At 35.2% G+C, this 27808-nt stretch overlaps 1 protein-coding gene across 2 annotated transcripts in view; it reads left to right on the forward strand.

Moving 5' to 3' along the window:
* spoon (A-kinase anchor protein spoonbill) overlaps positions 1-27808 on the forward strand; it is a 141620-nt gene that overhangs the window by 13078 nt on the left and 100734 nt on the right. The window lies entirely within an intron of this gene.

Here is a 27808-nt window from a genome sequence, read left to right on the forward strand (position 1 = left end):
GAATTAAATTGGAGCGCATAAAACATGACGGGGATATGGTACGTCTTTTACATAAGTCAGAAGCTAATTCCCAGAGCCCAAAAGAAACAGTGTAAGTTTTATCACACCAGTTTTCTTTGTATACTAATCTAAAAAAGACAAAAAGAAATGCTATGATGAATGCTGATTAGAATTATGTACCTTCTGAAAACCAAGCCACAGCAAATTGTCATACAAATTGTATAGGTAAGCTATAGGAGTGAAAACTGGTGCTAATGTACGAAAAATCGCCGACGCCATCTAGCGCTTGGAACTTCTAGCGTTTTAGTGAGGCAAATTTAGCGTAACAGTGAGGCAAAATTGGCGGTATTTGTGTTGTTGACAAAATTAATTATAATTATAATAATTCGTTGGTTACAATTTCGAATAAAAACCACATTTGCAAAGTTTGAAAACATGCCCAGAAACGGCAAACGCATGGTGGCGTTGACGAATTTTTCGTCTCTAGCACCAGTTTCTACTCTTATTATTTACCCACACTCTTGGTTCCATGTGTATTGAACAATACCAACATGCAGTAATGGCAAAAGAACCAGTATATGTTTTGTCGCACTAATTCGGGTTATCATCACTATATACTAACGTAAAAAGTAAAAAAAAAAAAATATAAAGCACTGTTTCAGAATCTTATTGAGTTTATTGATTCTATAAAAACAACCTGGAACAAAATTTAGAAAATCCAATATTTTGTGGATAATTTTATGAAAATTTTTATTTATAAGTATGTAGTAGTCCTATTTGTTCCTGTAAGATAGATATAACTATCAATACTTTGTTGAAATATATGAACAATATTTTAAATGGCTTGAAGATCATTGACTGATAAAACAAACTGTTCGATGCTTGTTTGTCTTGTTGAAATTGCACGATTGTATATCTTTCTATTAATTAATCTGAGAGGTACTTGTGGTCATCATATTACATATTATTAGTTATTTTTTTGGTAATTTACCAGAAGGTATTTTTCGCTATGTATCATGTTAATGTGTGTTTCGTAATTTGCTCTGTTGTAATTTTTCTATTTTTCATAATTTTTGTGTGTATATGGCTCTTGGGCTTTTGAAATACACGATCTATCTATCTATTACTGTTCATCCATTTCCTTATTTATTTAGTATTTTTCTCACCTTTGGAAATTCCAAGTACAGACTTCTGCCTCTGCAAGAAAAAAACAAAAATCTCAGTTTAAAAAATTTAATTTACGTAGCAAAGTACTGACAGCGAAACATGAAATCATGATGTTCTGATTCGATGCCCTCGGCCGGGAGTGCAGTGCGTGGTTGGGGGCAAATGAACCAGGGAATATTTCACAGACATATAAAGACCACATTAACCTTTTAAGCAGCAATAGAACTACAAGGGGGGGGGGTAATTTAGAATTCTGAGGGGCTTAAAGGTTAAAAAGGAGGGCGAAAAATCTGAAAAACATTGCAAATAAGCGAATTATAGCGAAGACTGAAATAAAATAAAGAAAATACCCTTGATTTCAGGAATGGAAAAACTTCTGGGGGAGGGGGGTCAAACCATGTTTAATCTACTTTAAATTGCAATTATGTCACATATGACCTTTGGCAGTGTTGTGGAAGAATTTAATTGTAAGTATTTAAATATATATATATATTTTTTTCTGTGTTTATCTACAAATAAACTTTTTCCAACATTCCTAAATACTATTTTCTATCAAACACAGTTTTCGAGAGTATTCACTTTTTTTCCAGACAGACTGTTTTCTTGTAGCTTGTAAATATAGTGCCATGTCACATGTCCTGTATAAAAAATTGTACCATGCTTCAATGGGGAAGTGTTAAGCACTGTGGAATGCAACACTGCAGAGCTCGAAAGCCTCTGATAAAGTTCAAGATTTGATGTCAAATCAGCGGAATTCTCGACATGATGTTCTGAAAAGGATTGTAAAAGTGCGGGACAAAATTGGACAGGTTTGTACCGAATTCAACATACCGAAGTTGAAAGCGATTGAGCTTGAGTTTCTCGAGGAGTATGCAAAATCATGCACTCATTTGCCTCTGCAAGAAAAAAACAAAAATCTCAGTTTAAAAAATTTAATTTACGTAGCAAAGTACTGACAGCGAAACATGAAATCATGATGTTCTGATTCGATGCCCTCGGCCGGGAGTGCAGTGCGTGGTTGGGGGCAAATGAACCAGGGAATATTTCACAGACATATAAAGACCACATTAACCTTTTAAGCAGCAATAGAACTACAAGGGGGGGGGGGGTAATTTAGAATTCTGAGGGGCTTAAAGGTGAAAAAGGAGGGCGAAAAATCTGAAAAACATTGCAAATAAGCGAATTATAGCGAAGACTGAAATAAAATAAAGAAAATACCCTTGATTTCAGGAATGGAAAAACTTCTGGGGGAGGGGGGCCAAACCATGTTTAATCTACTTTAAATTGCAATTATGTCACATATGACCTTTGGCAGTGTTGTGGAAGAATTTAATTGTAAGTATTTAAATATATATATATATATATGTTTTTCTGTGTTTATCTACAAATAAACTTTTTCCAACATTCCTAAATACTATTTTCTATCAAACACAGTTTTCGAGAGTATTCACTTTTTTTCCAGACAGACTGTTTTCTTGTAGCTTGTAAATATAGTGCCATGTCACATTTCCTGTATAAAAAATTGTACCATGCTTCAATGGGGAAGTGTTAAGCACTGTGGAATGCAACACTGCAGAGCTCGAAAGCCTCTGATAAAGTTCAAGATTTGATGTCAAATCAGCGGAATTCTCGACATGATGTTCTGAAAAGGATTGTAAAAGTGCGGGACAAAATTGGACAGGTTTGTACCGAATTCAACATACCGAAGTTGAAAGCGATTGAGCTTGAGTTTCTCGAGGAGTATGCCAGGGCAACTGAGCCTACCTCCAGGGCACTTGACATACTACAGGGGGACAAGAATTGTGTTCTGGGAACACTGTTGCCCACGTTGATTGCACTAAGAAAGAAAATGATTGACATGAAACAAAACCACTTTATCAAGCACGCACAAGCTCTCGTGTAAGCAATCTTGGATGGTTTAGAGAACCGGTTTGAACATGCTTTTACAACTCAGCTAAGTGAACCTAGTTTTAAGGAACTAGCAATAGCTGGTGGAAGCCACCCTGGTTTCAAGGGAAAAAAAATACCAAGAGTTATCCGCAAACAAATCTTTGATGTGATTTGCGACGAAATGAAACATTTTTGCTAGCCAAAGATGATGAGTTGACTGAACTTTTGACTTTGTTAAATTGAGTTAATTTCATAAGATATCCAAGTGAGGTATTCCAGTTTGGCAATAATAAAGATTATTATTCATCATTCAATGCTCTCGTCAGAATAAGACGTAGTTAAGACCTTTGTGTGGAGTGAATTTATATAACAATATTATATCAAGGATTATTGATATATTTGTGATTAGATGGGACGTAAAAGGAAAAATGCTAAGCAAAAAGGCATGGACAGTTCATTTGACACCTCAGGACTCAGTTCTAGCTCGAAACCGGAAATATCGATACTAGCTGCGGATTTTAAGCAAATTCTTGATGTTGTGAAAGAAAATGGAAATAAGTTGGACAATATCAACAATCAATTAGGAACTCTTACCGCAAGGGTGGATAAATTGGAAAAAGAACAATCGCTACAAACGAATAAGATAAACAATACTGAATCGAAAATTGGAAAGATTGAGAATGAAACCTCTAGCCTCAAAATGCAAATAAAAACTTGCACGGATGAAATAATGGACTTAAGAAGGAAAAATGAAGATTATATGTTTCGGGTTGTGAGAATGGAAGCTGCAAAGCTAGAAAATAATGTCATCATATGGAACGCAGCTTGTAAGGATAATAACCACGCTCAAGTTCTATCCACAGAGGTAGTTCGTCACGGGCTGGAAATGCCCGAAGTAAATTTCACAGTTACTCATTATGACAGCAACAGTAAATTTTTGAAGGTGACACTGAATAAAAAAGACGATAAGTTTGCCATATTGAAGAATGCTAGCAAGCTTAAGGATAAGACAGTCACTGGAAACAAACAGCAACCTGTTCATCAGCGATGATGTTCAAACTGAAATCCGTCAAGTGCGAAAGCTGCTTCTAGTGAAACGTGACAAATTACGAAAAGATCATGGATGTGATGCCTGGATATCGAAGGGGATTCAGCCGAATCTGCTAGTGAAAAGACCAGACGGCTCGTTTACCAAATACACATTCAATGATGCCATACCGGAGATTGACGATTTTCATAAAAATGTTTCCATCGCCCGAAGGGAAGTGCCTGTTATATTCCCTGTCGATGTTCAAATGTCGTAATGTCGTGGGTTGCAGTAATAGTTCATGTGCCCAAGTAATATGAATGAAAACATTTAAATTGAAAGTGTTTTTTTTTTATGTTTAGTTTATATAAGGTGTATTATTATTATTATTTTTTTTTCCTTTTTTTTTTGTTTAGATCCACATAGAGGTTAAATTAAAAGTTGCGCAGATTAGTCGTACTGAGGGAAAATGACTTGGAATGGAGATTATTTTTTTGTTTTTTTAATTGTTATTTTTTATTATGGTTTGCTGGTCTTTTGGGGCATGGTGTGGTTTCTCTTAACGTGGGATTAATATTTGATAATGGATAGAGATAATCGTGAAATTCCATCATCAATGTTAAAAGAATTTGAGCAGAATTCTCTTTCATTTCAGTCAATTTTTCAAACTATTGTAGCTGGTGATGATGAAGATACTTCTAGTAATTTTGATATCCCAAAAAATCAATATACATTTATGAATGAGTTGGTAAGAAAAAATGTAAATACAAGTAGGATGTCGTTTTGGAATTGCCGGGGTTGGAGGACTGCGCAGGATGTGATTGAAATTTTTTTGTCGGATTCAGATACAGATATATTAGGCCTATGTGAAACTTTTTTAGATGATTTTTCAATTGAAAATATACATGTAAAAGATTACCAATTTTTTCACATCGGTCGGAAAAGACAAAAACAAGGGGGTCTAGGTGTTTTGATTAAAAATTGCATACCAGCACGTATAAGGATTGATTTTTTGCCAATGAATATTGAAATGATTTTTTAATCTTGTGTAGTTGAATGCTCTTTTCCAAATAATCGGAAGTTTTTAATTGCAGTTATTTACCGTACTCCGTCATCCAGCCAGATAGAATTTAAAAATCATTTTGAAAGTATGTTGGATAAATTAGCTAGTCTTAATACTCCTTATTTAGTTATGGGTGATTTTAATATTGATTTAATGAAACTCCTATCTGCAGATCAGAATAGAATAGATAGAAATATTTTGCAGTTTTTGGAGGGCCCACTATCTTATGGACTAAACCCCGTATGTTTTGTGCCCTCTAGAATAGCTGATACATCATTTTCACTTATTGATAATATTTTTTCACCTTATAGTGCTGTTAATACATTTATTATTCCTGATGATTCATCTGACCACTGTATAATTATGTCTGATTTTCTTATAAATTTTCCGCATAATAAAAAAATCAAACCAAGCGTAGAGATTTTTCACATAAAAATGTGCTAAGGTTAAAAGAAGGGCTTGGTGATGTTGTTTGGAGTCCTGTAATTGATGAGAAGGATCCGAACCAATCATTAGATAAATTTTATTATATTATGAATGAAAAGCTTGATCTTTTTTGCCCATATAAGAGCCCGAGAGGAAAGAAACTTACCCCAAAAAAATCTTGGATAAATGAATCACTTTCGAGATCTATTAATGAGAAAAATCGTTTATATAAAATTAGAATAAAATATCCCACGGAAATAAATATAAGGCGTTTTAAAAATTATAAGAATATGCTGGTAAGGATCCTTAGAGTAAGTGAAAGACTATTATGAAAAATCTTTTCGAAATTCAGATTCCCCTAGAAAAACTTGGAGTTTGATTAAAGATAAAATTGGAAGAAATAAAAAGTTGTTACACCCTGAAGTGTTATTTGATATTAATGGTAAAGAATTTAGAGGACCACAAGCTGTTGCTAAGAAGTTTAGTGAATATTTTGCTAGTATTGGATCATCTGTTGTTTCAGGAGAAGTTGATCTTTCTTCCCCAAGGTCGCATAAATAATATCTACCGCCCACTGAAGATACGAGCATATTTATGGCCCCGGTTACTTTAGCAGAATTTCAAAAGGTCATTAAGAATTTAAAAAATGGTAATTCATTGGGATATGATGAACTTTCAACTAATTTGCTAAAAAATATTGCAGGTGTAATTTTTGAACCATTGCTTCATATTTTAAATTTATGTATTTTCTCAGGTACATTTCCTAAAAGATGGAAAATTGCACGTGTAATACCATTGCATAAAAAAGGAGATAAATCTGATACAAATAATTATCGTCCTATTGCAATTTTATCACCATTGTCTAAAGTATTGGAAAAAATTTTAAAAGGAAGGATTACTAATTATCTAGATAAAATAAATTTTTTACCAAATATCAGTTTGGATTTAGGGCAGGCCATTCGACTGAACAAGCATTTGCAGATCTTTTATTAGAAATAAATGACTGCTTAGATAGTAATTATCATGTATATACTTTTTTTTATGATGTTAAAAAAGCATTTGACACTTTAAACCATGAAATTCTTTTTGATAAAATGGAAGATTCCGGTATAAGAGGGAAAGGACTAGATATAATAAGATCATACCTTTATGGACGTAAAATCGTGGTAGATGTTGATGGACATTTGTCTAGTTTAAATGATCTTGAAGATATTGGTGTCCCACAAGGATCGGTATTAGGTCCGCTTTTATTTTTGATGTATATTAATGATCTTCCACGATGTTTACAGGGAAATAATGGTCTTCCAATTTTATTTGCAGATGACACAGCTGTTTCTGTTAAAGCGAAGGATTCATCTAAATTGATTCAAAATTTGTTTAACACTGTTAGTTCAGTTAATCGATGGTTTGTTTCTAATTATTTAGTACCGAATTTTAAGAAGACTGAATTTAGGGTTTTTGGTCATTCAAAACGTGCTACTAAAAAAATTTCATGTCAGGAGCTTCAAGTTGGTGAGCATAAAATACGTTGAGTTCAATCATATCGTTATTTAGGAGTTTTTATTGATCCCCTTTTGTCATTTCAAACTCATATTGATCATTTAAGGGTGAAACTTTCGCAAAATATTGGGTCTATGTATCGTTTGCAACATGTTTTTCCATTTTCAATTTTAAAAATAATTTATCATTCTTTGATTGCTCCTTATTTAAATTATTGCATAATTATTTATTTAAATACTTTTTGGACGCATATAAAACCCCTACAGATCCTTCAAAATAAAGCAGTGAGAATACTTGGAAATTTTTTACATCGTCCATCAAAACTTAGAGATGCATCGGAAAATGAAACATTATTTCTTTTCTTGAATTTATTAGATCTGAAACATATAAGAGAACTTAATATATCAATATGGCATTTTAAAATACAAGATCCTAGTAGTTATTTTTATGAAAAATCTCTGTTGATTCTGCCCCTCCTTCGGCTCTTAGGTGTTCTGGAACATATCGAATTCCCTTTGTTAATTGTGAAAGATCTAGATTTTCAATTAGATACCAAATACCATTTATTTCAAATAAATATAGGCTGAAAGATAGAATTCAAATTGAGTCATTTCGGCAAATATCAGTTCTAAGGAAGAAAATATTAAAATTATGTATTGACCTGTGATGGTGGAATAGAAATTTTTTTATTATTATTATTATTTTTTTTTTGTTTATATTTGTTACCCATGTTGGGATAGCCTTCCGTGCCCCACTTGTCCAGCGTTTGTTTTCTTTATGTTTGTTATGTTTTTTGTTTTTTCTTTAACCAGGTTTTTTTTTCTCTCTTTTGTTATGATGAGAAAATGTTTTTTTTTTTTTTTTTTATTTATTTTTTATTATTAATACCCAATTTTACGAGCTTTGCTCTCTGTTGGGGGTATATGTTTTTTGTTATGTTGAATTAATCAAATAAACAGTTAAACAGTTAAACTGATTGTAATGCCAGGCGCAGCAAAATGTCGTCGGTTGATTCCGATCAGTTTTTGCTTTCGACAGTTATGGTGTTGGGACGAGAATGAATTCTTCTTTTTGCTGTAACGTAAAAATTTAGTCATTGAGGTTCATGGACGATAAATACCTTTAGATTGAGTCATTGAAACAATGTCTTGACGTTACAAAAGTTTTTTTTTGAAATTTCAATACTGCCATACTATCGTCTGTTCCAGTAAAACGTCCATTCTTTGTTGGGGGTCAGTTTTCACCGTAAAGCGGAATCGGCTTAGATAAGTAGCTTGAGAAGCTTTTGGTGTTAAAAGCAAACTCCCAACTTTGATAAAAAGGTGTAGCTAGAGTAACTTGTAATTTAAATACGTATTTTGTTATTAAATACAAATTACTTCCATGGCAATGTATTTTCAATTACTAATTATTACTTTATGATATGAGTAATCTGTATTTATAATTAACTACATTTTAAAGGATTTCCAACAACATTGATCTTTGGGTAAAACCACAATGTTGCATCAATTGAGATGTTAGTTAACATAAATTTAGTTGAGGGAAAATACGAGAATTATGCAGAACATATAAAATAAAGCAAAGAAAAATATTGAGATTTCAGTAATGGACGCCTTGTTTTTTTTTTGTATTTTGTAACTGTAATTGTGGCAGTTGATACCACAATATAGCATTAGTTGAGCTTTATTTAGGTGAGAGAAGCAGAAGAATTATACAAAATACATAAAATAAAACAAAGAACATGTCTTGAGATTTTAGATTTTAGGGGAATCCTGTTTCTGTCTGTTACATATTGTAATTATGTCAGTTACGACCTTTGGATAATATCTTGAATTTACATCAATTGGAATATTATTTGAGATATAATCACTTCATGGAAAAGAGGATAATTTTACAAAATATATAAAATAAAGCAAATAATATGCCCTATACCTGTCTGCTTTAAATTGTGATTGATAGTTAACTGCCAGGGCTGCATCCAGGGGGGTTACTCGGTTTGACCTCCCCCCCCCTGAGATTTTTTCTGACCCTTTAAAAAGTCGCAAAATGTATATATTCAAATTTATGATTGGTTTTGTAAAGCTTTTTGTACCTCTCCTCCCTCGAACGAAAATCCTGGATACGCCCTTTTGGCGTTTATGACCTTTTGGTTATGCCACCATGCTGCATCAATTGAGACTTAGTATAAAATAAAATCATTCCAGAATCCAACTCCGTTGCTCTGGTAAAGTTCCAATGCTAGGCATGTTATAGAACTTGGCAACATGCAAACTTAAAAATAACTGAGCCTCTTTAAATACTTTTTTTGCTCTCTTTGAAATATAAATGATTTCTGAGCTGGTAAAGAACGTTTTGAAAATGAAAAAAAATAGAGGCCAAGTTATAAATATACCTCAATAGTTGGAAAAGCTATTGTGCTCTATGCTACAAGAATTTTAAATTAATAAGGAATAATAAATATAGTTTTCTTTAAATGGACTAAAAAATGATAAAAGTTTTTTTTCTCGAAAATCTATGAATATGAATGAAAATGGGGGGGGGGGGGCAAACCGGACTGGGCTAAGAACAACAAGATTTTTTTTTTAACTGAAGGTAAGGAGCAGCGTCAAAACTTAAAACGGAACAGAAATTATTCCTTATATGCAGGGGCGTCTCGAGACTCATTTCATAGGGGGGGGGGGGGGGATCTTCGTAAATTTTACCGAATCGATACCTGATTTGTGCTGAATTTTCTGCAGAAATCAAGAATTTTGCTAAATTTCAGACAATTTTGCAAAATCTCTGCCGAAATTTTTGCCTTCGGCGAAAATTTCACCGAATGCCACAACCGTTAGAGGGGCGATGCGCCCCTCCCGTGACATACCAGTTTTATTTGAAACGGTAGTAGATTCTGAAAATTCTTAAGTTTCTAACTTTTAATTCTGAATTTAACATCCAGGACAATTAATGTTTTCTTGATTTGTCATAAAACCACTGGAGGTGTAATAATTAGGAGCAGAATAGGTGTCTAATTACAGGACGGGGACCTATTTCAGACATCAACAGAAATTAATGGGAAGGAAACTGCAAATGTAGGTCTCCCTAATCACCATCTCAATAGTTATATCTATTTTACCACCTGGAAAATTATTTTTTCTCTATTAAATCTGTCAAATTTTTTTTATATACGTATTTCATCTATTTGAATATTTCACCCATATATAATGGTAACAATTTTCAGACAGTTAATAGTAGAGGCCTAATTGCAATTGCAAATTTTTAGCTGAAGTCTAATCTTGGAAAATAGGCTACTGCCCTGTCTTGAACAAAAGATCCTAAAATTGAAGTATCTCAATCATGGACAGACTCAATCACTGACATGTGTTGTGAAAAAGAGTAATCATATTTAAATAGGCTTGGCCATAAGATTGTCGTCAGCCAATTCCAACTATCTGCATCAGGTCCAGAATCAAGAACCTGTTATTCAAAACATTTGTACAAGATCGCACACTGCCCAAGTGCTGGGGGGTTTTACCCTAAATCCTCTTTCATGTAGTAGATAAGATCTGGCTTTTCCAGACACTTTCACACGTTGCCTCTCCCACTACTCATAGTCGTCACACTGACCGCTGCAGTAGGTTCTACCTTCTCCCTAATGACCCTCATAGATGACTTGATGACCAACTGCAACCCAAATCAGAACCAAGTTCATATTCCTATTCACTATCTCACCGAAGAGAACTGTCTGAGTTGTCATCAACAGTCACTGTCTGAACCTTTTCAGTTTCATTTTCACCCACAGTGTCTCCAAATTTTTCTCACCAAATCTCTTGCAGGTAGGGATTGGGCTGGTGTTAGAACCTCTGATGAGCTTGGAAATTTGCCACCATTTTCATGGGCCAGAAAACATTTGCTTGGTCTGTATTTAAGAGCGCAGATCTTCATTATCAAGTCAATCTGGATTGGAAGGTGCTATACCCCTTTTCCCTCCCTTCTGGATGTTTCTCCTTCCGAATCTCTTCTGGATGTGTGATGGTATGAACGCTAAGGGGAAAGATTTTTTTACCAACCCAGCTGTGATGAAAATGGCGACAGTTCTTCTCGATGGTGACGGTTGCTTGATGAAATAAAAAAAATACTACTAATTCTGATAATTAATTCTGTTAAGAATACATTGCTGTTAGACATTTCAACTATTATGCAAAGGTTCTGAAATGTCACAGCCATTTCGTTTCTACCAGATTTCTACTTCTCTTGAAGAATAAAGAAGACCAGCGTCCAGCCAGCAGCTCGTGAAGTTTCTAACTCGTGAATAGGCCCAAGTCTGACATAAATTAAAGCTGGGATTTGAGAAAGACTGACGAAAACATAAATGTTTGCGGTCAACGATGATCGCGCCAGCGGTATGCTGCAGCTGCTATTTTTTGCCCCAGCCACCGCCGACCTTCACTTACCGGCGCGGTGCCTGGGTCTAGTTGTATAATAGTAATCACAAGAAAAATATAAAAATGTAAGGCAGCATCATTTAGCCGGGGGGATGGGGCCCCCTTCCCCCCTTATGGGCGTCCATGGCCTTTGTATATTAACTGTAATTAAAAATAGAGCTTAGTCTACAAAGTTTTTGACATATCATGACAAATTTCATGGCGTGTGTCACTTGTGAGTCAGAGTTTTGCCATCTTATATAATTGAAGTCCTTTCAGAGGTTTTTCACACTCAACAAGTAAGAAAAAGTCAAAATATTAGAGGGGGGAGGGGGGTACTACCCTCCTTCAAAGTGATATTTAACCGTGACCCTACAATAAATTACAGATGTATGACAACAACAAGAGTAGATTTAAAAGTTGCCATTTTCTGGTTTACCTTGTAAATTAACTGTTCTGATAAATAGAGCTGTCTTCAAAGTTCATGACATGTCACGGCATGTGTTACTTGCGGGTCAGAGTTTTGTCATCCTATGTAATTGCAGTCCTCTCAGAGTTCTGTTATCATCTCAATAAGTGCGAAGCAGTCAAAATATTAAGGTGCTATAGGAGCTTGACATGAACATACACAGGATAGTTTGGCAACAAAGTGAATTATGAATCAAGGCTAAGCACTGGATATCTGGGAAAAAGAGAAATCCAGGACGAATTTACATTACTACAGAGTCAAGCTTTAATTCCATTAAATTGGATACTTGGACTTAAAACACTTTTAATGCATTAATCCAGGCATGTATTGGGGGGGGGGGTGTAAGACCCTCGGCTATATATTTATTCTGTGAGCCATTGGCGGATCCAGGGGCGGGGCGCGGGGGGCGCGCCCCCTAACATAGTCTAAAGTAGTGTAATTCACTTAATTAACGCAAGTCTGCGTTAATTAAACTTGCTCATAAACGCAAGTTTATCGGATCAACCTCTTTTGCCCCCCCCCCTCCTAAAAAAATCCTGGATCCGCCACTGGCTTGATGCTTCATCTCCCCTAAAAGTATTAGATGGTTATTAAATTCACAGCGAGGTTTTGAAGTCTTGTATTTGACTCCTACTCTGTTATGCAATCGTTTGATGCTTTAGTGAGTGCATGTTTGATTTTTATTTTCAATTTGTCAGTTTGAAAAAACGTAGGGATGTCGATTCTTTTTCATTTTTGGAAGAAAAAAAAGAGTATTGTTCAAAATCTAGGAGGGAGGTAATAATGGTTTACCGACTTTTCACCGAAAATTCTTACAAAGATAATGTCAGAATCTTAGGGGGGGGGGGGGGGAAATAAAATCTTGTGTGTAATTTCCCACTCCTAGTAATTGATTATATATATTAACACTAACAATTATATATATTCATATTTAAGGCCATTTCCAGGATTTTTGTTCGGGGGAGGGGTACACGAAACTTCAAAAAAGTAAAAAAAAAGTTGTTCAGATGCATTTTTCTTAATTTTTTTTACGAGTTAGACGAGAATTTCGAGGGGGGTGGTTAAACCCGGTAACCTCCTCCTGGAGGAGGAGGAATATGTATTGTATTGTAACAAAACATATTCAATATATGTTCGCAGTAAACGAAGTGAAATAGTCCCCTCCCACGTAAAAAATTCCCAAAGTTCTCAATTCGGTAGCTAATAATTTGGCTATCCATCAAATTTTGTTTAATTTTAGTTTGAAATCCTGCTTTGATTGATTGATTATTGCTGTCAATTTACTTGAATGACTCAAGTTTTGGATTTTTGTTCGGGGTGGGGGTACGAAAAACTTCAGAAAAGTTAAAAACAACTTTTACGAGTTGGATCAAAAATTTCGAGGAGGGGGGTCAAACCCGGTAACCTCCTTTTGGACACGACCTTGCAATAATATATATTCAATGTATGTTCTCAATAAACGAAATGAAATAGTTTCGTCCCAAGAAAAAAAACATCATTAAGTATAGTCGGGTGGTCCTCAATTCGGTAGCTAATAATTTGGCTTTCCATCGAATTTTGTTTAATTGCAGTTTGAAATCCTGCTTTGGTTGATTGATCATTGCTGTCAATTTACTTGAATGACTTGGTATTAGTGGGGAGAGAACGCAAGTGATGTTGTGTTTACACAGGCAATGCCAAATTAATATCAAATACTGCTTAAGTACCGTGATATTCTGAAGAATAATGTTTTAATAGGAAAAGCTTTTGGTCCATTTACAAACGTTTTACGACAACAGAATTGCCCACAAATGCTATACAAAAACTCATGGAAAACGAAGACAGAAAAAGAAAGAAATTACTGGAATATAACGGAACAGGATCGGAATATAATGGAACAGGATCATTTTTTGAATAATAATTATTATTCGAAATAAATTGACTGAAAGAAATATATTAAGAACGTTGTAAAGAATAAAAAAAAAAATACTATAATCCACAACATTGTTGAGCAGTTTTGGATTTTAGGTTTTGACAGAAAATAAATAAATTAACGGAATATAACGGAATAGGATCATTTTTTCGAATAATAATTGTTAGTCGAAATAAACTGACGGAAAGAAATATAAGAACGTTATAAAAAAGATTACAAAGATACTGACTATAATCTACAACATAGTTGGGCAGTTTTGGATTATAGATTTTGGTTTTGACAGAAAATAAATAAATTACCGGAATATAACGGAATAGGACAATTTTTTTAAATACCAAAGATATAAATGTAAAAACCTCTTGTGTCCCCTGGACCCATCTTAGTCCATTCACACGTGAAAACCGCGATTTTCTAAGTTTTGAAGACAGTGTTACATTTGGGTCAATGTTGCCACGTTGAACCGCAAAAATAAATAAAAAAAAATCAATTAGTTAAATTTAGCAATGCTTTTTGTCTGTAAAAATTCATAGGTAAACATTCTATTGATTCACAAAGACAACAAAACCTTCAAAGGAAAGCTATATCTCCTTAAGCTGTTTTGTACCACATGTTTTTAGCTTATTTTTTTGCTGATTGTTTGTACACGTATTTTTCTAATTCTGCGCTTGCTACTGCTGGAAGTTGCATATGGTGGATAAATTCCTAATTTTTAAGGAATTTATTAAGATATATATAGCTGTGTGAGTTTCCACCAGTTTAAACAATTGTATTTCATTTCACTGTTCTTGGTACCAGGATGTACTAGAATAAAACTACAAAAGGTGATTGCATGCTTCAGTGAATCGTTACTCCTTGTGTAAGGTCAGATTTTAATCCTTTGATTGCGAGTCAGGTTGTGTGGAATAAGTTGCCCGAATCAGCTCGAAGATGCCACTCATTTGGTTTGTTCAAAAAAAATTGTTCAAAATTCATTGGCTTCTTAAAAGTAATTTTATCTATTTAGTATTATATATATATATATATATATATATATATATATATATATATATATATATATATATATATATATATATATATATATATATATATATATATATATATATATATATATATATATATATATATATATATTATAATTTTATTGGATTCTATTTAGTCTACTAATCTACTTAGTCAATTTAGTCTATTCAATCTATTTAGTTTTGTTTTCTATAGTTTTTTTATTTATATTTTCTTTTCTTCTCCTTTTTGCTCTTCTCTCTGTGAGTAAGTGATTATTTTAATTCTTTTTTCTTCTCTGAGTAAGTTGCTTGTTTGTCTTCCCCCTTCTTTACAGGCTAATGAGCCTTTGGGGGAAAAGTAAAATGTAATATTATTTGTGTATTTCATAATGAATAAATCTTATCTTATCTAAATCTCTTGAACAAGTTCAATATATATAAAAATTGACATACGAACAACAGAAAATAATAAATTTATTGACCTTATAGGAGATATTTTTGCGGTTTTAAGCAACTATAGGCTAGGTTAGGTGCATTTGGTTGAAACTTGTTCAGAATTTATTTATTCGTCTATAAATTTACAACAACAAAACTTCAATATAGTCTCCCCCGTAAGGTTCTATGACAAGGATAAAACAAGGGAGAAACAAAGTGAAATAAAGACATAAAAAAACATTTTTAGCATAATGCATTTACACCTAGCACACATACATACACACAAACAGGCGAGTGGTACGTCTGATTCAACGATATAGTTTTAAAATATGATATAGTTTGATCTTTTAACATAATATAGAAAATATGATATAGTTGAACCATGATATAATTTTAAAATTAAGGCAGTATCCACGGGGGCTCAGCGTTTGACCCCGCTCCCTTAATTTTCTCTAATGCGTAGAAATATAACAAAAAGGCAAAAATGATGTTTTTTCTGTACCCCCCCCCCCTGAACAGAAATCCTGGAAACGCTCTTGTGAAAAGGTGAGTACAAACGAATTAGTCTTGCCTTTAAAAACTGCTAAGCTAGCTGTAAATACAGGGGGAATGGACCACAAATATTTTAGTCAATGCTACAGCAACCCTTAATTACTTAAGCATAAACATGTCGCCCAATTTATTGTGACAAAACGAAATGAAGTAACATAAATGCTGATGGTTGGGTTGGGATTTCTCAAATTACTCTTTTATATTGACAATAGGCTCTTTGATGCATAAACGAGGGTGTACCATCTTTGTCTGTAGATCCATTTTCATGCTGTAAGTCTGTTTAAGCCCAAGGTATGTCGGGTACTTGTGTATTATACGGCAAACACTCAAGAAGTGAAGTTAGGTTAATCCTAGTGAAAAATACCAAAACATAATGAAAACATATTACTTTAGAAATGAATTTAGGCTATATATTTGCACATTAGGGGGATTGGTAAAGTTTAGCGGGTTTGCATGCAAAATATGGTAGGTACAATTACTCTGCATATTATGAAGTAAGAATGGTTTTCTAACTTAAACTGTCCCAATACTTTACCCCACCTCCTTAATGTGCAAATATATAGCCCAAATTATTTGTTTCCCATCTATTCTGTCACTTGTCTTTGTCTTGTCTCACGCTAAGCTGAAAGAAACTAAAGAAGGGACAGGTTTTTTCTCGGTTTGTTCTCGAGTGTTGGTCGAATAATACACAAGTACCGTATTTCGAGTGAATAAGCCAAATTATAAGGACTACCATGTATATTTTTAGAAGAAGCATTTTCCGATTCTCACCCTGAAATTTTCCAGTGACAAAGCACACAAACTGTTATCTTTCTTCTACTAGAAATTTATTTTTGCCACAGGATAGTAATTCGTAATTTAACTCTTTCATGATATAAATTTTAAAAAAAATCCTTTTAGCTTCTCTAACATCCTTAAGTAATTTCCTCCCTTTTTGAAAAAAGAAATTTGAGTGAAATTATGAACGGAAGTTAATCGGTTCAGACGCTGACTTTCTTTCTTGCTATTAGTGCATAGGAAGTTTTGTGACCCTAATTGTAATTTGTGTATCATAGGTCAATTCATTTCCTATTTTAAGTAACAATTTCGTTAGAAACATTTAAATTACAACCTAACTGCGTCTGCGTGATTCCTTGTCAAACATTCGTTGATAAAAAAAAATTCCATGTTGAAATTCCGCGCGTCCCAAAAGAGAAAAAGTCATATCTTATGGATGTCTCAAACTCGTGTTTTTCTTGGTCTTTATTTTCAAATTTGAATAAAACCCGGGATTTGAACCGTAATATGATCATATAAAAATGCACAGTACCCCGTACCCCAGGGAAGCGCAAGGCAACTTGAGAGATGTTTAAAGGCTGAGATCAAAGCCGTTGATCATTTCAGCGTGCTTTACAAAAAGAGCATTAAAAAGCTGCATCGAATGGTGATAAACTGCAAGATCTTGGTTATCTTGTTTAATAAACGGTGGTTAAAAACAGCAAAAAATATAAAACACTTCTGTATAAGTCTTTGTAAGTCTAGCGGTAACGACTCCTCGACGTGGTCGTGATAACCTTGGTTCGAGTATTCTCTTCCAAGTCTCCATTAATATTTAATAATCAGTTCTCCTAAAATTTTTAAGTCAAATAAGCAAAAATAAGGGTAGCTAACTTTATGATGAGAAGTCCAAATCCTTTGCTGCATGGCGGCAGATAAATTGTAATAATAATAACACGACTTTCTGTAAAGTATATGACCTACACATTTTAAATTCTTTAATGCCCTTCCGGTTTCTTAAATTTTTATATTTCCTGTAGAATAATATTTAATAGATAATCGAGTTTTGCGTTTATTGCTCTTCAAAGATGCCACGGATAATAATACACGTCATGGACTCTATATGTGACAAATTTCCGATTATTTATTGAGAAAGTTTAAGGGAGAAGCAAAGTTAAACCTGTATTTAATGCCCAGTTCTTGCAAAATCCGGTTTAGACTTTTGTAGTTTCTTGAAGATCGCTTTCTGAGGTTTATTATTTTTATTTTAAAAATTTAAAAGGCACAGAAATAATAAGGAAAGGCAGAGTTCTTTGGCTGGCATTAAAGAGCGAAATTGAAACTTTAACGGAGAAAAATGTAGTGTGTAGTATACAGTGTAGCTTAGAGAAAAAACCATTTCAACCAAACTGGCCCGTGGTATGGCCTGCAGAAATTTCAACTTTCTAAAAAGCTCAAGAAAATTTAATTTTAAGTAAAGAACTAGTTTTTCAGAATTCTACACGTTTGTGGAAATATCAAGAGCCAGTTTATTTAGAAAAGGTTTAAAAAAATATTTTGAATAAACGGTGAAGTAGTTATTTTTGTTCCTTTTAAGTTTCAACTTCGCCCTTTAATGAAATCATTCGAACTTAAAAAAAATATATATATTGGTAAAAAATATATAAAAATATATACATGGTAAAGTTTTTTCTAATTTTTTCAGTTCGAACAGATACTGCTTTCCAACATTTGAAATTATTTGTTAAATTTATTTAATAATGTTTGCTTTAACTTGAGCACTCTCCACGTCTGCATACAATATAATCAAGATTGCCAGTAGAATCTTGTAAAAAAAAAAAAAAAATATAACCGTTCTTTGGAAACCAGGATGTGGTCCTATCTCCACCCCCCTTCAAGTGATATTCCTTGTCAAATGTGTATTATGAATCACGGAAAAATCTGTCAGTAGGTGAAAGCTTACCGTGAAATTAATTTTAAAAGTAGAAAAGCCTTGGCGTCCGATAAATTTGATTTAAAAGAATTTTCTTGAGAAGGGAATATCCAAACCGTCTACAGAGTCATAAGTTTAGAAGAGTTTTACCTTCGCAGTTATTGCCGAATCTAGGATTATTCGACAATTAGGGGGGGGCCTTTTTTTTTACACTATAAAGCCCTTCAAGCCTACAAATCTGTCCACGATGAAGTGACGAGAGAAATCGAAAGACTAACTGTACCCATGTGTGTTAAAATGGCATTGGTGCAGTATTTCTAAAATGGTTTGGGGTACGAGTCCAAATTTCTAGGGAGTGTCTAAGAGGCCTCTTGACCTTCAAATTCTGATTTGGAGCTAGCTGATAGATGGGAGACGATTTTTTTTTTTTTTATATCTAATCCTTATAAATGTTTGGAGCTGCAAACCCCATGGGAACCTAGAATATATGTGCATTGAAGCTGCCAGGAAAACAGAAAGATACTACGTGAATCCGGTTTATCACAAATTACGCATCTAAAATCTCTCTGGTATGCCTTGGTGGAATACGTTGAAACTTTCAGTGAGTCAGTGAATTTTGGGTCGGAATAAAGGTACCACAACTTTGTGTCTGCTGATGGGACGAGGAAGGCTTAGAAAACTTCTTATCCATTGTGCCTAAAAGGTTTTTGCGGTATGACCCCTCTTGGACTGATTTTCCAAAGACAAATCATTCTTAAGTTTTGTTCTATCCGTATGTGACATTCGAAACAGGACTGAAAAAGCTTGTTTCTAAACATACAAGACATGTATGTTCTTAACATATGTTATAAACTTGTATGTTGTATGTTCTTAATGTATGTTCTAACTTGTATGTTCTAAACATACAAGACATGTAGATTAGACCAAGGGAGGTCAAGAGAATGAAGACAGAAAAGGTTAGAAAAAATTGAGTGGATCAATTCATGGCGTATGAATATGCAGAAATTTGTTTTCTCTGATTTGCCGACACTTACGGGACATGTAGACAGGGACAACCTTAATAATAATAATAATAATAATAAATGGTTGGGAAGGCAAATATTCGTAATAAACCAAAAATGGACCCGATTTCGTTTTGTCCCTGATCGGCTTCCTAGTAACTGGCCATGCTAATTGGGCAAAACGAACAAAAGAGGAGAAAATATTTGAATAAAATCTTCTATTCATTCATGACACTCCAAAATGGATCAAATATTGTTCTTTCCCGATCGACTTGAGATTTTAAGCGTAAGATTGAATCAAGAACACCTCTATGAGTGCAAACAATTTTGTAAGATAGATTTTGTTGCATCGATTTTTAGGACGAAAAATGAGATTTTTTTTTACTCTCGGATTCGCTTGAAATTTCCTGGGCATATAGACAGAACCAAGAACACCTCAATAAACACAATGTACAAGGCGTATCCAGGGGGATAGGGAATTTTGATCCCCCCCCCCCACACCACCCGAAATGTTTGCCTGACTTGTAAAAACTAAGAAAATGCATATAAATATATTTTTATGTGTTTTTAAAGTTATTTTGTCTTCTCGGAAAATATTACTCCCCCCCCAACAAAACCCTGAATACGGTCCCGACAATGTATTTAAGAAACATATCTGGTTGTATTGATTTGTGTCGTGAAAGTTTCGCTTTTTTCAAGTCAACAAATCATAACTTATAAACAACTTTGAGATGCGTTTATTTAAATAAACCAAAAGTTACAACATAAAACAACATAACATAAAACATAAAAAATACAAACATAAACATACAACATAAAATTTTCCCGCTAAATGGTGATGTATCGCGTGTGTACATTCGAGGGTGTCTACAGGATAAAGACCAGAATGACTTCAGTCAAGGTCGCATTCAGGGAGGTTACTAGGTTTTTACCCCCCCCCCCCCGAAATTATTGTCTTAACCGTAAATAAGTTACAGAAATATATTTAAACTAATTTTAATGCGTCTTTTTAAGTTTTTCTGTACCACCAATCCCCGACAAAAATTGTGGATACACCCTCGACTTCAGTCCAGTAAAAGACTGGCAATTTTGCAAATTTCCAATGTATGTGGTTAATTCTACTTCCTGCTGTTTAAATTCAGTAATTGTCTGATTAAAACGCCTTCAGAAATCTCGGCTTCAGGACCGTGACTGGAAAATAAACCCTGAAGTCTAACATAGAAGATAGTCGCGAATTCTGTATAATGGATACGACAATTACTTGGTTGCAAATCAAAAGAGTTAAATATATAGTGGAGGACTGTTTTATGTAAACTAATCGAGAAAAAAGACATTTTAAAACAACAACCAAATTATACCGGGATTGGCAGACTCAATAGAGGAAATCATTTTAACTAGATTTGCTAACCTCAGAATCGTTGCCCTTAAAGCCATTGTTGCATCATTCTGAACACTAATAGAATCCGGGTCGAAAGATCATCCACTTCTGGGAGCATCGAAGCACATAGATAGGGCTACAAATAAGGAGGTAAAATCAGAGATGGACTTGGGAAACAGAAAGCTATGTACATTTCTAACAGATTACATGCGGTCCCTTGATGCGGTGGTTAAATCCTAAATATGTAATTTTTGTAAGTTTAAAGAACCGGTAAACCGTCACAGATTAGATAAGATATATATCAAACGGTTCACCATTTCGAACAACAAACAAAACTATTCAAGCAATGAAATTACTAATCAAACAGTTCGTGGTAACAAACTGTAAGTGAGGAGCGAGTCGGCGCAGTAGTAACTCAAACTCTAAAAACAGAATTTGATATCAATAGACACATGAAAAAAATTGGCTTTTTATGCTTATTCCAAATATATAAGATTCATTAAGTTTAGTGCTGCCCATCAAAATATAAGAGCCTGAGAAAAATTGCCTTATTTCCGGGAAAGGGTGAAACACACAAATAGTCGAGGGATGTTAATAAAAATTGCACCATCAGATTCAATGTATCTGAGAACCCTACTGTTAAGCTTTCAAGTTCCAATCAACAAATAATACTACTACTACTAACAACTCACCGCAGCACTAAGCCGTCTGAGGCCATCACAGCTACGCACGCTCCTCCTCCATTCCAATCTATTCAAAGCCTCCCTCTTTACCCCCTCCCAGGAAGTTCCCATTTTCTTTAAATCTTTTTCATGACATCCTCCCACCCCAACCGCGGACGACTTGCTTTCCGTTTAGCCCTAGACGGTTGGCCAAAAAGAACAATCGGTCATCTTTCATCCGCAGAATGTGCCCTAGCCATCTAAACCTTTCTCTCATTATTGCCCTAGAAAATGAGATTGAACCACAGTTTTCGTACAGCCTTGTATTTGAAATACGGTCTGTCAGCCGAATACCGCGAACAATCCGTATGCAATTTCTCTGGAAAACACCTAGCAAATTTTCATCCGCTTTTCGGAGCGCTCATGCTTCAGAGCCATATTTTACCATTGTCATCACTATAGCTTCCAATATCTAATGTTGGTTTACAGACTTATCTTCCTGTTTTTCCAAAATTCTTTAACGGTAAAAAAAAAACACCCTGATTCTGGTCTATTCTACTTTTAACATCTTCACTGCTCCCATCCTGATCAATCTTTTCGTTACCCAACGTCATCTTTTCGTCTTCACTTATTCCTAGCCTTAGTGACTTAGTCTTCTTAACACTAATTTTCGAACCTATTCTAGTACCCCGAACTCGCAAAACCTCTAAAACTTCATTCATTTTGCTCACACTTTCCCATCAGCAAAAATGCGTTTTTTTTCCCAGAAGAAAGATCTTGGATGCGTGTTTATTTGTTGTTTTTGTGTTTTTTTCCTAGGGGTGATTGTACTGAACCAATGGCCCTAGAAAATCTGGAGAGGATGCATTCGAGCGGAAATTAAAAAAAAAGTTTTATTGCCCATTTTAAGTGACCAAAAGAATTGGAGGACATCTGGCCCCCTTACCGTGCCTCCTTTTCCCCCAAAGTCACCCGATCAAAATTTTGAGATTGCCATATTTTTTCAGCATAGCTGAAAGGTCGAATAACTATGTCTTCGGGGATGACATGACCTCACACAACTCCTGGGGAAAGGGATGTAAGTTATGGAGTTTGCCAAATGCTTACGTATAGTATGTGTTATTGGGAAGTATAGAGACATTTGGGGGGGATTTGCTACCTAGGGTGGGTTTCCATGCTGAGAAATTTTTATGGGAAGGGGAGTTTCCGGGGATGAACTTTTCATGGGAAAATTTACACTGGAGGGAATTTGGCAGAATGATTTTGCGGAATTATTTGAATTTGTCCTACTTTCTCTTTGCCGACTTAATTTTGCATGTGGAGTTGTTCCGGGTGAATTTTCCGGGGGGAAATTTTCAGAGGAATTAGAATTGTCCGGAGGATTTTCCCGTAGGGGGTGGCATTTTCCATGGGAGAAATTCTCCTTGGGGGAATTTTCTGCGAGATCAGCTTTCCACTATGGGGGGAGGGGGGATTTCTGGGGAAAATTTTCCAGGGAAAGGAGAATTTCCGGCTTGATTTGAAAGACGAATAGAAATTGAAATCTTTCTCAGTTGAAAGTATACCAAGGAGAATTTTTCGGGCGGAATCGTCTGCAAGAAGTTTTACGGGGGTATTTTCAGCGAGGATGGAATTGTTCAGAGGGAAGTTTCCAGGCTGGGGGTATTTTACTGGGAAGAACGTCCCACGAAGGAGTTTCTTATGAGGAGAGGGATTTTGTTCATGGAGGGAGCCAGATTTCGCTGGATTATTTGAAAAACAATAAGAAATTAAATGAAAAAAAAAGTTTTTTCAACTGGTAGTGTGGAACAACATTAAAACTTAAAGCGAACAGAAATTATTTCTGTATATGGGGGAGGGGAGTTGCTCCCTCCCCAATAACTTGCTCTGTACGCTAAAATTTGAATTTTTGTTCCAATTCTTCAAGAATGACTCCTGAATCACAAAGTTCGTTTAATAAGAATAAATAGCTCTTTTGAAAGTACTAAAAATGCTTTAGCGCGAAGAGCGGAATATTGACGAGGGGGCGAATTCCCTCATATACTTTATAATTTCTGTTCGTTTTAAGTTTTAATGCTGCTCCTTACTTCCAGTTGAAAAAACTTGTTTTTTTTATTTAATATCTGACCGTTTTTTAAATAATGCTGGGAAAGTCGGCCCTCTTCCTAGCTAACTTATCTATTATGGGCTGCCTCCCCGTAGTAGCATAATATTTGTAGGCATGAATATATAAGGAGTCGAAGGTAATAGGCTTGAGATTGTCTGTGCAGGATTTCGACTCTTGCTGATAGAAGAGCATCAACAAGGTCTGAAAACCATGTTGTGACCAAGATGGGCCCAGGATTGCACAAAGCCCCCATTCATGGAGGTCCCAGGGACTTCTTGCTGCCCGGTTCTAAGTCGGCTTAAGCCCTTCGTTGTAGACTTGAGAAGATATGTGATCCCCATCCTGCAATGGTATCCGGGATTATTGCTTTTCCTAAGGCCAAAGTAATTTCAATGATTTAAAGAACATGAAAATTGGAACTTGGAATTTTACGACGTTAATAAATTACTGTCGTATCGACAGTTTGACAAATTCAGACGATTCAAACTGGACTTATTAGGAGTTTCAGAAACTCACATCCAGAGTTAGGAAGCATAAAATTAGGTGATATAGAATTAGTTTACTCAGGTAGGAAGGATGGGGTAGATAGACAGGGAGTAGGGCTCATGATGAATAAAGAAGCTGCTAAGTCTTGTTTAGGCTGCGAAGGTATTAATAATAGAATACTAATCGATCATTTCATGACTAAAGGTTCAGGGTATCAGTTATAGTAGTATATGCCCCTGTTGAACCGACTGACGGAGATACTAGTGACTCAGATGAATTTTACTTACAGTTACAAGAGCAAATAGACAGGGTCCCAGGTAAAAATATGATGTTTTTACTGGGAGATTTTAACACCCAGGTTGGTAGAAATAGGGTTAGATGGTATCCTAGCCTAGGTAAATTTGGTGTAGGAAAAGAAAACAGTAATGGATACAGACTTTTGCAATTTGTAGGTATAACAGTTTAGTTATAACCAACACGGTGTTCGGCCATAAAATGGCTCATAAGTTAACATGGTATTCACGTGATGATAAGACAGCAAACCTTATTGATTAGGTTATTGTAAACCGAAGACTGGCAGGATCAATACAAGATACTAGGGTATATAGGAGTGCCGTTATGGATGTTAAAAGTAAAGATCACCATCCAGTAGTGTCAAGGGTTAATTTAAAGCTGAAATATCGGAAGGGTAACTACCTCCCGGGAAGTTATGATGTTGGTAGACTCCAGGATAAGAATTTGAGAGACACCTTCCAGTTTCAGTTGAATACTAAACTCGAGAGTTTAAAATTTGATAGTGTGGAAGATCGTTGAAATTATTTCAGAAAAATAATTTGTGAAGTTGCTGAAGGTGTCTTAGGGAAGAAAGCTGGAACTGCAGCTAAGAATATTAGTGAAAAGGCTTTATGTTTGATAGAAAGGAGAAAGGACTTGCACAAGAATTACCTTAGCAATAGATCATATGAAAACAAAAGGAATGTAAAGAAAGTGGAGAAAGCATTAAAATATGAACTAAGGAGGTGTGAATTGGAGGCCATGGATAACATTGGCGAGGATCTGGAAGATGCAGCTAGACGGCATAATAGTAAAATATTGTACCGACATGTTAACAAATGGAGAGGGAGTAGTCAATGCGGACTTGGCCCAGTTAAACATCGGAATGGGGCCGCAATTAGCGATAAGGAAAAAACTAAAGAGAGATGGGCCGAACATTTTGAGAATTTGCTTAACCGAGATAGAGTTGAAGGAAGAGATATAGAGGAAAATGAAAAAGTTTGTGATGCATTGGATGTAAAGGAAGATTTGTTTGAGGAGGAATTAGCGACAGTACTAAAAGGACTAAAAATTAATAAGGCTTCAGGTGCTGATAGGGTGGTAAATGAGTTTCTTAAATATGGTGGCTCTGAGGTTAGAAATAAGCTACTGAAGATTATGAATATGATTTTTGAAAAAGGGGAAGTACCTAACGATTTTAGGAAAACTTTAATTAAGCCACTTTATAAGAAAGGTGATAAAAGTGTGTGTGGTAATTATCGAGGTATTAGTCTGGTCGGTGAGGTAGGAAGGAACGTAGGAAGTGAGGTTAGCAGCTGGTTTTGTATTAAATCAGGAGTTAAGCAGGGTTGTGTTCTATCTCCTTTTGTATAGGTCATTTTGATGTATTTTGGATTAAAGTGCACTAGAGAGTCAATGGAAGACCACGGAATAAATGCGGAGGTAAAAGTCTCCTGGAATTAGATTATGCTGATGATTTAAGCATCCTTGATGAAAGTGTGAGCAAAATGAATGAAGTCATAGAGGTTTTGCGATTTCAGGGAGCTAGAATAGGTTTGAAAATTAATGTTAGGAAGACTAAGTCACTAAGACTAAGAATAAGTGAAGATGAAAAGGTGAAGTTAATGAAAAGATTGATCAGGTGGACAGCTTCATTTAGCTTGGTAGTATTATTAGTAAAGATGGTGGGAGCATTGAAGATGTCAAAAGTAGAATAGTCAAGGCTCAGGGTGTTTTTTCCACAGTTGAACAAGGTTTGGAAGAATAGAATGATAAGTCTGCAAATCAAGGTTAGAATATTGGAAGCTAGAGTAATGATAGTGGTCAAATGTGGCTCTGAAGCATAGGCGCTCCGAAAAATGTATGAAGATTTGCTAGATGTTTTACAGAGAAATTGCTTAATGATTGTTCTGGTTACCCGGCTGACTGACCGTATTTCAAACAATAGGCTTTACGAAAAATGTGGTTCAATACCGCTCTCTAGGGCTATGATGAAAGAAAGGTTGAGGTGGCTAGGGCACGTTGTGCGGATGAAGGATGACATATTGCAGAAGATTGTTCTTTTCGGCCAACCGTCTAGGGCTAAACGGAAAGCAGGTCGTCCTCGTCTGGGGTGGGAGGACGTCATAAAGAAAGATTTAAAGGAAATAGGAACTTCATGGGCGGGTGTAAAAAGGGAGGCTTTGAATAGATTGGGATAGAGGGGGAGCGTGCGTAGCTGTGTTGGCCTCAGGCGGCTTGGTGCTGCGTTGAGTTGTTAGTAGTAGTAGTATTAGTAGACGGTCAATCATTTTGATCAAAAGCTTCTGTCAATCAATTGGTAAAAGCATGATTGACCGTCTAGGAATCGATTGAGTCATTCAAAGCTTCTATCAATCACCGTCAACGCTTGACTCAAGCGTCAAACAGGTTCCTAGATGGTCAACCGTACTTTAATCAATTGATTGATGGAAGTTTTTGATCAAAATGATTGACCGTCTAGATTGTCCTTTGGTCAGAAATGAAAAGGGTCAAATCCAGATCAAATTTTCGAACCGCCTTGCCAAACCCTACCATCGGAGAAAAAAAGAACCAAGCCAAATTGGATTTTGCCCTGTTACTTCGGAAGCATTTCTGGTATTGATGTACCACTTTTAGCCACTTCTGGTTGGGACTAGGCATGCATTCTTACACCAACGATTCTACAAAAGATTGTTATGGTGAGGAATTTTGCATTGAAGGCGATGGAGATGAGATTCAGACGTTGCACTTTTAAGTACATAATGTTTGGTTTCGAGTTTAATGCTTTTATAGTTAGATTGTTTTGGGCTAATCACAATATAGCCCTCGGGTCTTTTAAAACAAATTATATTGTATTATTGCACACAGAGTGAGGGTATTTGTGCTTGTTTTCCTCTGTTAAATCAATCTTTGACATTGCCTCTGTAATATTAGACATTGTCTACATGTTTAGCCTATTTTCCCCGGCACTACTGCATTAAACGGACAGTTATATGCTGTTTATGGAATGTCAAACCTGAGATGCTACAGATACCGGAACAGGTACCCGGTACCCGGTACTAAACAGTTGTTAGAGTGGAATTGAGTGAAACGGGTGATGCCAAAGACAGAAAAAGAGGCAGTTGAATTTTTACAGGATAAGGGGTTATAGCCCAAGACAATCTGGTTAGGTTAGGTTACGTATTAATATATGGTATGCTTTACCCCCACCTCCCTAGTGTGCAAATTTATAGCCCAAATTTGTTTATAAACTATTATATATTCATCCTATTTTATTTCATTATCATTAACCAAACGACTTCTTTAGCAGTATATAGAAGTGTCCGTATAATGCAACAGTACCTTTTCCCCGTTTTTGAACTTTACC

This window comes from Artemia sp. Qi Xiang Cuo, chromosome 17 (assembly GCF_049724085.1).
Source record: "Artemia sp. Qi Xiang Cuo chromosome 17, ASM4972408v1, whole genome shotgun sequence".
NCBI classification, from domain to species: Eukaryota; Metazoa; Arthropoda; class Branchiopoda; order Anostraca; family Artemiidae; genus Artemia; species Artemia sp. Qi Xiang Cuo.